Raw genomic sequence first — 11068 nt, forward strand, 5'->3', positions numbered from 1 at the left:
TTGGCAGAGTTTACTTTCAATTTATAAAGACGGTGTTTAGTGACCGCTGAGTAACAAGTGTATTGGAAACGTGCTATTGTTTCACTATTTCGCGACGGGCGCGTATTCGCGTGGAACTTCCGTACCGAACCGTGGGCTGCTTTTTAAACTGTATTTTTACCCTTTAAGTGAAGTGTGTTATATATATGTGAATCAGTGTGTTAGCTGATCTGGTGAAAGAAAGGGTATTGCGGCTCGCAGCATTAAGCAGCGAAGAGATTATCAATAATAGTCTTCTGTGTTCCAGTGAATTATTTTCCAGCAAGATGATGGATACGCCTGTAGAGGAAGGAAGTGCATTCCCACATGTTAATGCTGTGATTAACATGGAGTAGACCCATAAAGCAGTGGGGATGTAAGCTGCTATCCTGGTTTCCCGAGAGTCATGTAAAGTAAGACGCACGTATTATTTACGGCATGATATGTAAGTTATGTTAAGGTACTAGGGCAGTGTAGATAGAATTTTAATTTTCATTCAAAGTAAGCCTGACGGCATGTGTTTGTTTAACTTTGTTTCTATGATAGATTCGGATACGAGAATAATGCATGTTTATTTTATTTTCATTTTGCTTTATGAGTAGATGTTTGGGAAAATGAGGGATTGATAGGATCAGTTATTGTTGTAAATATAGTACTTAGCGTAGGATATTCCGAGTTTTCCTTAAATATAGGCTAGAAGGGCTAGATCGACAGGTTCATTTTTATATTACGTCAAACACGTATCAATTCATTTTATTTTGGGTTATTCAGAGAGACAGGTATAGCTATTTTGCATGATGCATGGTTTTACAGAAGCTGCCAGAAGGAGCGGCAGAACGTCGTTGTTAAATTAAGATCTTTGAAGTTAAGTTGGATTCTGTTTGCCTGATGGTCTGCCAAGGACTTGAACTGCGTCTCATTATGTGGAAAGGCCAGTAGGATTCATGAGGAATAATGAGATAATAATTGCATGCTGAATTATAATGTATTGGTGCAGGCTGATGGTATGCCTGACAAGATAAAGAGTATTGTGCAGATGTGTGTGCCTGCCTAGTGTCTTCTGAGTGTATATTGTGATCAGAATGGACAGTGTTAATTCCAGACTATTGAGTCTGATGTTGTTAAATGGCCCAAGCATGCCAAGAAGGAATGAATATATGGGAGTTTCCGTGTAGTTGATGATGGGCGTTATCTCATGGCAAGCTGATTCCTGGCCTGTGTTATCGGTATGTGTGAAAGAGACAGTATTTCCTTGCGGCGGCCTCGGGAGACAAAATCCAATCTTTAGCATAGAGGAGTTCAACATTTCTTTACAGCTCGTAATCTACCTGGAAGTACATGACGGATGACCGCGCTGTTGAGCGCTCAAACGCAGCAGAAGGAGGCAATGTTGCCCATTGCTTTCTTCATGATATCAAGGATTATTTATATGTTTTTCCCTTACAGGATGGTTTTACATTATTATTTATGATTGTATACCTTGTCTCGTTGCTTTTAAAGGGAACAGCCCGAGTGCTGAAGTATTGTTGGTTTATCTAGTTCTGTCTAGATCTTTTGTAGTGAACCGGGATTCACATTAGAAGCAGTGTAGCACTTAAGACTTTATTCGATATCCGATGTATATATATGTTTAGTTTGATTATTTGAATTGCTGTAAATATAGTGTAGGATTTGCCCCTAGTATTTTGTATAACTTACATAGCGTCCGGTGCGTCTTAATTATTTTTCTTTCCATCGTAAATTTTCTTATAATGTAACTTTTATTTTATGGAAATAGTTTGACGACTCTCGGGAGTAACTTAACTTTGAAACCGTATCGTTGGGATACGATAGTGTGAAACTCCATACGGAAATACCACATGGCTGTGTTTGCGTACACTTGTTGCCATACAACATAAACATTGGACTATAAGAAGAAATTCAGTCTTGATTTATATAAATGTTCTTTGTTGAACTTGTTTTTTTAATGTCAAATTTGTATAATCATTTAATTAACGATTTTTAATTTCGATTTATTTCTATACTTTGAGTTCATTTTTCTACAAATTATTATTATTTTTTTGATTTAATTATTTTCATGTGACTTGATCGGGGATATTTATTAATAAATCCATCTTACCCCCTATGATTGTTTCTCATTCGTGTTATACCTCCATTTCCTGTCATTGATTGCTATTTAGAGTAGAACTTCGACTTTTTATCCTGACCAAATCGACAACCAACCCACACTCTGCCCAACCCTGAGTTAGTCGGATGTTCATACAGGAATGGAGGCATCGTCCTAGAGGGTATTTACCCCTGGGTACGGTACAATTGAATACTCTAAACAGAATAACATCATCTGCAAAAAGCCTTATCTCTGATTCCACTTCTTTACTCCCATCATTTCTACACCGGGTGGTTCAATAGCCCCTTATTTTTCTCTCAGATAGGCAACCCAAATAACGCGTATAACTTAAAGATCATTGTAATTTAGTTTCAAGAACACCAAATAACTTGGAATTTCTCCTTATGGTCAATAATGCTCTACCCTGTCCGTCTCTGTGGTGTAGTGGTTAGTGTGATTAGCTGCCACCCCCGGAGGTCCGGGTTCGATTCCCGGCTCTGCCACGAAATTTGAAAAGTGATACGAGGGCTGGAACGGGGTCCACTCAGCCTCGGGAGGTCAATTGAGTAGAGGTGGGTTCGATTCCCACCTCAGCCATCCTGGAAGTGGTTTTCCGTGGTTTCCGACTTCTCCTCCAGGCGAATGCCGGGATGGTACCTAACTTAAGGCCACGGCCGCTTCCTTCCCTCTTCCTTCCCTATACCTTCCAATCTTCCCATCCCTCCACAAGGCCCCTGTTCAGCATAGCAGGTGAGGCCGCCTGGACGAGGTACTGGTCATTCTCCCCAGTTGTATGCCCGACCAAGAGTCTGAAGCTCCAGGACACTGCCCTTGAGGCGGTAGAGGTGGGATCCCTCGCTGAGTCCGAGGGAAAAGCCGAACCTGGAGGGTAAAGAGATGATGATGATGATGATGAAGGCTCTACCCTACCTGTGTGTCATCACTGTAAGTTGATCCATAGACCAAGCAAAGGGAAGACTACTATACACAATTCCGCGCCAAATACTAAGGACCCTTCTGCATACATGTGGTTTATTTGCGCCTTAAAACAACACAGGTTCCCTTAATACGATATAATTAATAGGATATGCCACGTGCTCTGTAACGTAAAGAAGTTAAATGAACACTGAAAAGTCATCATTGAATACTTTGACAGGATTATTAACTTTCGAGGTGAAACGGTCATAGCAGGCGTCATGTGCGTACGTGCGTTGACTTCGTGGCTGAATCGGTCAAGGGCTGGCGTAAAACGTGTGTGTGCATCGGCGGCGTAGTGGTTCGAATCTATAATCGGTCAATTTTTCGAACGATAGAGGTGCTCCATTTTAGCGGGGATACAATAATAATCAATAATCTTTTGCTAACGCTTGCCCTCTGATTTGGCGCCTTTCTCCTAAGGATTGGTGGAGGAAGTATTGGGAAGGAAATCAGTCTTTTACAAAAGTAAATTCTCGGCATTTGCCTGGTAATGAAAATGGGAAACCGAGAAAAATCAGTTTCAAGATGTACATCATGGGATTCAAATCCACAATCTTCCAAGTCCAACGCACGCAAATAATAATCTACACCTACCAGGTCACATCATAGCACTTATCATTTCCTCATGATGTATTCCCATGAAGAGTACGTTGGACTGTTGCTAATCTATGGAGAAAGTACGTTTGAATTAAAATGTATGCCACGTGCTTCGAAATGGGAGAAAGTTAAGAAAACACTGTAAATTGGTCAATATTTCGAACACTTGTTACTTGGAATATGCACGGCACTCCACTTCCTACCTGCAGATCATCATGCCGCAGTCTGACCTCTATATGTAACATCGGATAAAACGTTCCTTGTCAGAGCCAAATAAAAATTCACTCTTTGGAACAGGATAATACGGGGCCATATTACAGTCACTGTAAACGGCGTTAATCGAAAAAAAAACATGTACCAGCCTGTTAATCGAGCCTACTATCACACAGCTTGGCTGATGCAACAACAGTAAAGCGTGATATAGCCACGCCAACTACCGCGAGCTGCCCTACATCATTAGCACATTGTAGTCCTAGTAGACACTTTCCGTCCGAACGTAAGTTAGTGTTATTCGCAGCTGTCATCGTTTTACACAATCATTAGAATTGACGTAATACAAATAACACTGCCGTTAATGATTTCTACCATATCCGCGAGCGTTATATAAATGGTATGGTTGTACTAAGGCCATAAAAAAGGAGGTACTAATATTTTTCAGATGACTATGATATACGCGTTAGTTGGGTTACCTAACTCCGAAAAAATAAGGGGCTGGTGAACCACCCGGTGTATAAGAAAATATAAAGGTCCAATAATACTGCCTTCAGGAATTTCCCTCTTAATTATTAGAGGGTCAGATAAAGCTTCGCCTACTCTAATTCTCTGAGATCTATTTTCTAGAAATATAGCGACCCATTCAGTTACTCTTTTCTCTAGCCCATTGCACACATTTTTTCCAGTACTCTCCCATGATCCACCCTACCAAACGTTTTAGAGAGGTCATCTGACCTCCTGAACCAAGATATCTGCTATATCTTGCTCGAATCCTACAAGTTGAGCTTCAGTGGAATAACCTTTCCTAAACCCGAACTGCCTTCTATCGAACCAGTTATTAATTTCGAAAACATATCTAATATAATCAAAAAGAATGTTTTCCCAAAGCCTACATGCGATGCAAGTCCAACTTACTGGCCTGTAATTTTCAGCTTTATGTCTATCACCCTTTCTTTTATACACAGCGGCTATTATAGCAACTCTCCATTCATTTGGTATAGCTCCTTCATGCAAACTATAACCAAGTAAGTACTTCAGATATGGTAGTATACCCCAACACATTGTCCTTAGTATATCCCCAGAAATCTTATCAATTCCAGCTGGTTTTCTAGTTTTCAGCCTTTGTATCTTATTGTAAATGTCATTGTTATCATATGTAAATTTGAATACTTCTTTAGCATTAGTAGCCTCCTGTATCTGGACATTATCCTTGTAACCAACAATCTTTACATACTGCTGACTGAATAATTCTGCCTTTTGTAGGTCTTCACATACACACTCCCCTTGTTCATTAATAATTCCTGGAATGTCCTTCTTGGAACCTATTTCTGCTTTAAAGTACCTATACTGAACCCATGACCTTCGTGTCCCAAGAATTTTCAGTCTTATAGTTACCACATGAGGCCCCATGTCAATCGTAATGAGAAGCTTGAATATATATTTATATCGCAGAGGCGACACGAGGCAGGAAGATGGCTGCTTTCTTTGCCACGCTATGTGACGTCATCCGCACGTGTCGAAGGTGGATGGATACAGAAGAAAGTTTTGGATAAATAAGTATGTTTAAGTAAAGGAATTAGCAATGAACGTAGTATAATGAATGTCCTGTAGTTATCTGTAAGACAATTGGTCTTTAGTAAGACAGATTTGAGATTGCTAAGCCGTTTCCGTGGATTATTTATGAAGGACGCGCGTGTCTATTTTACCCACGCCAAGTCGTCAGAATATAGTGCCTATCAAATGAGGTCAATTAACCAGTTATTTTGGTATGAGATGTTTTTAAATGTTCATAAACAATGTCACTAGCAAGTTAGCAAGTACTTGGTCACAGCAAAAACTGTTTAAAATACATTTCCACAAAGTCGGAAAAGTACGCAAATTTTCTTGGCGGCAAGAGAAAATGCCTGAGAGGGGAGAACAGAATCTATAAATATAAGGGGACGCCATATTGAAATCACCCTACACTGTATCATTGAAGCTCGCCGGAGAGGGTTATACTGTTGAGTCAATCGATCGTCGAGTGGAGGTAGATTTTTTATCACAGAATTAATCTGATGCAAAGATACCGAAGTAATATTGGTGAAAATATAATTATTGTGTTGTCAAGAAAAGTATTTCGTGTGCGGGCAACAAATACAATCATTCGCGTTCGATCTGCCAAGACACCGAGTGAAGGGCATTTCTTTTTTATGCTTTGTCTTTCAGGAAAGAAACAAGAATAAAACCAAATGTGAAGCCAGAAATATTAAAATGGCTAAATAAATGCCAGAGGATTGCTGGTGAGCCAAAAATGGAAGCTGACGTGCAGTTAAGGTAGGTGGAATGTCATCTTACCGCCTATTATATCTTGGTTTTTGATATTAAACTTATACGTATGTGTAATGGGTATTTATGACGCAGTTTGGTCACACATTTGTTTCGTGAATGTCAGAAATATGACGAAAGGTCATTTGCTTTCTTTTTCTACTTGGATAAATTTAGTAAATTATTACGAGTGCCGTGTAATTTGTTGTAAGTAGTCAATGATGAGGGTTACAAAGTGACATCACGTCCAAAGTAGATCGTCATTTCCGTGAAGTTATTGCCTGTATTTTGTGGTGTCAAGTTAAAATGTTTTTATCCGACGTAACATTTTTCTATTTGAATTGATGGAGGCGGCGCAAGATATCCGTGATTACCAAGTTTCAATCGGGTGTAAGCGCGCTGTCGTGTTGAGTAATGCAGATCGGTGAATACCTGTCACGAAGGGTAATGTGTACGTTTAGACTGTGTCTGATTGACAATAAATAACAGTAAAATTTGTCAGTCATCTTTTTTGAAAATCCATTAAAAAACACTAGATCGTGTTATGTGAAGTTGTTTACTATTAAAGTATTGTGCATAATTATGCGTCGTGGATTCTAGGGATTATTATTCCATTCTTTTATCAGTGAGATTTGTCGAGTTTGAGACAAGAGGTTAGATTTGTGGTACGAATTGAGGTAGGATTTGTGAATCAGGTGATTGGAAGCCTGTAAATGACGCCGGGACTTCTGGGTGAGCCCGAGGAAGATATTTGTATAATGTTTGGGATGGGAAAGTGTGATAGAATCAACGTAAGTGTTAATTTGCGACGTGTATAATTATTGAATGCCATCTTAAAAGTAAATCTATGTGCATATCTGTTTGGGTCAGGAATGTTGTATTTATAATTCTATTTGCGAAGTCGAAGATTTCATTCTTGTGAGACCAGTTAAGCGTGAACATAGGACAGGTGTTTTGTTTCAAAGAGCTGACAAGGAGGGTTGCTTGTTTCCGATGCCGACAGCTGATCGAGGGTTTGCAGCTCGAATATAGCGGTATTTGTGCTGCCTATTACGTGTTGAAAATGAGAATGTATTCTTTAGAAGGGGATCGTAACTTTGCGAGAACTAGTTGAAATTTTCATCCGGGAGTAACGTGTAAGTTATTAATAGTAATTTGTTTAACCGAGATTTGAATGTATATTGGAAACCACGAAGTTAGTCTATAATGAGCGAATTCAGCCAATTTCAGGGTGCCCAAAATAGAGTGATGGTAGTAGTGATTGATTTATTTTGGAGGGGTGCCCAAAGGTTTACGAAATTGTCATGGTGGGATATGACATAGTAATTGGCTTACATTTTACGCCGAGTTACTTATGCAGATTTTTGTTTTGTACTTAATTATTAGGGTTATCCAAGTATTAATAATTGCTAGTATTAGATTAAACGTAAAGTGTGATATTATGAAACAGGACATAATACTGGAAATAAATTATGTAAATTTTCTTCCAGTTGCACGATAACAAAAGACGATAAACAGGATAGAGGAATTAAAATTAATTTGAGTAGGGACTTGTTAAAGAAACCATTCGTCCGCGGAGATAGAATTTGTTGTTAATTAAGATTCATAAAATCATTTCGACTTATTAAATTATTAAACTCAGTGGACACAGTATTTGTAAAATAACTTAAAACCAAGTGAATAACTTGAAGGTGCATTCTGGAAATCTTAGTTTATTTTTCTGGAAAAGTTCGAATATTAACGTAACGCTTAAGGGGACATATCCGAAGGTAATGGATTTTGCTGCCACAAAGTATTGTGAGCGTTGTTGTTGTTGTAGTATTTAACTTTGATTGATTGAGCATTAAATGTGCTGGGATTAGTAAAGTGGAAACTTTGATCATCAACCGATGTAACTAAATTGTGTTTAGCCTTCAGCTTAGAAACTTGGATGGTCATGGGGTCATCAACCTCAGTGACTTAGATTAAGGCCATATGCCACTATAGCATCATTTTATTTGCGGTCATCATCCACAATGACTTTAAAGTAAGTTAGAAGTTTAGATGTCGGTCCATGGCATAGTCGCAGGTCACCTCGATTCAATTAAGGGTCCATGCCGTACAACCACTGTGTAGCACACACCGATTGGACTGCCTTAATTATACCCAGAGTCCAGAGTTCGTGTTACGAGGGCTGGGCCATCACGAATCATTATGATGGTACATGCAGTCTCACATGCAAGCCAAAGTTGAGGATTTGCAGACTTTCTTTACTTCATTCATAATTTGTGACAATGGTTTCTAGTAAAGATGCCCATCAGGGAGTTAAGCCAAAGGCTCAAACCAGTATTCTGCTCCTCTGCGTTGTAATTATTGTGTTGTTGATTGGACAAGATGAGTCCAAATTATATATTGATTTCTAAAAGTTTTTCTTGCTATTTCTTTAATAAACACAAAATATTTCCTGAATATACCTTTCATTCGAGTAGCTAGATTAAGTAATGACACCCCACCTTACCTCAGCAAGTAACGAAAAGCCCGTAACGACCCAAGAGACAGATCTCATGCTAGTTGCTGACAGGTAAGGAAGGTAGGTATCGTTTATGGACCACCAAGGGTTCAATACATATCCTTCCATTTTTCACTAAAATTTGTATGACTGCCAACTAGGCTTGCTATTATGTTATCCTTAGCTGACTTCTTGGCTAAATTCAATTTCCTAGTTAGTTCCTTCAAATTCTCCTTACGTCCACAGTCATTTCTAACACTATTTCTTTCCAATCTGCACCTCCTTCTTAGACTCTTTATTTCTCTATACTGATAAAGTGGGTCTTCACCATTCCTTATCACCTTCAGAGGTACATATCTGTTTTCAAATTACTCAACAACTGCTCTAGACCCATCCCAGAGTCTGTTTACATATTTATTTACCGTTTTCCACCGATCACAGTTACTTTTTTAAACTCCCTCATGGCTGCTTTATCAGACATATGGTACTGCTTAATAGTCTTACTTTTAAGACCTTCCTTTCCATCACATTTGTTTTCAACCACCTCGGTTTCTCTATACAGCTCATCTGGTTTTACCAGCACCACATCCGGGATATTCTTCCCTCTAGTTAGTTCCATCACTTTCTGAATCAGTTGTCCTTCCCTTCTTAACTTATTTGCCATTTGTTGGTCGTGCTTCCTGTCGTTCGCATTAACTTCCCAATTGACATTTGGTAAATTCAGATCTCCCGCTACAATCACAATCCTTTCCATATCGTTACCCACATAGCTGATTATCTTATGAAATAATTCTGAATCAGCGTCAGCACTACCCTTTCCAAGTCTGTACACACCAAAGACATCAAGTTGCCTATTATCTTTAGAAATGAGCCTTACACCTAGAATTTAATGTTTTGCCATCTTTAACTTTTTCGTACTGGTACCTTACAAATTATTCCTTCACCAGAAATAATACTCCCAATCCACTATCTCTGCGATACACACTTCAGTTCCGTGAGAAAGTGTTGCATCCATTATGTTACCATGTTTTTGCGGTAGTTATGCGTGAAAGAAGGTGCGGGTGTGAACGGGTCTCAAGCTACGAAATTATAGTGCATGTAAAATTAACAAGGTTATATTTTCTTTTCCAAATAACGAAATAACAATCATGGCAGGTACAGAGTAGCAAGGCAATAAAAATACAATTACAATATTTACAGGATTTGGGCTTCGAGCCCCAGCCTCACACTTCTTGAGCAATTAGCCCAGTTTTACCCCAAAACACAAGTTTCAACAGAGAGGCAGAAAACCCCATTCATGCCTAGGAGCACTTGCTCCAAAATACACAGAAAGGCCTCCTTGAGGCGCGCAGAAAACAAAATTTTCGGGAAAGTAGCAACTTGCTCTCAAAATTCAGGCCTGTCAAAGGCCACACCTAATTCCACCTTCAAGCTGTCCTCCAAGGACATATACACAGGGGTAAAATACCCAACCTACTGAGGTCTATTAAATGAGAAGAAGGTTAATTACATGACCTCTAAAATAACAATTAGAGAGGAGGCGATCTGCACTCCTAATGCATTTGTTTTTAAAACCTAATCTGGCTCTAGGCCACTAATACAAGGGCTAATCCCATACTACAGAGGTGACTTAAGAAGGAAACAATTTACATTACGTTAAAGAAGAATAGGTAGAGAAAAAAATAAGTTCACCTCAAAACAATATGAGTGGGAGCTCGAGAGGGTTAAGCACTCTCTATCCCAATATGTAGTTTAAAAGATAGAATAGATACAAGTTTCTTTACATTTTAAGGAAGGTTACATTATGGAAAAACTTCGGACCCGCCCCGAGAGTTTAACTGCTGAGTTAGCAAAGAAAGCAAAGAAAGAAATTATTAATCGGCCATTACCTTGTTGTTGACCGCTGCCGGAGAAAGAGGCGCTTCCCGCCCCCTGCTATGTACTTTACACACAGAAAGATGGAACAGAAGTGGCGCAGAGACCCAAAAATCAGCAGTTTATATACTCTCGCGGAAAGTTCTAGGCGTTTTTGGGAAGAAAACACCCGCCCACAATCACTTTATTGGGTAGGATACAGCAACATATTCAAGTTGGGGGAAGATACATCAGATTGGTCAGAAATTAATAAAAGAAATTCGGGATTGGCTAAATACAAAACAAGGGGAAAGAGAGGGGTATACAGCCAACTTAAACAATAACAGAAAGAAATTTAACAAGAAACAAACTTTTGAAATAAAAATTTCTCCAAAAAATAGTTTTTTCACGTCGCACTAGGGTGCACTATTGTTGATCTTCAGTAGTGTCCTCTAGAAGAGAAAGTTCACACTTTTTACTACAAGCAAAACAAAAATACGTCGAAAATG

The sequence above is a fragment of the Anabrus simplex genome, chromosome 5, assembly GCF_040414725.1.
Source record: "Anabrus simplex isolate iqAnaSimp1 chromosome 5, ASM4041472v1, whole genome shotgun sequence".
NCBI classification, from domain to species: Eukaryota; Metazoa; Arthropoda; class Insecta; order Orthoptera; family Tettigoniidae; genus Anabrus; species Anabrus simplex.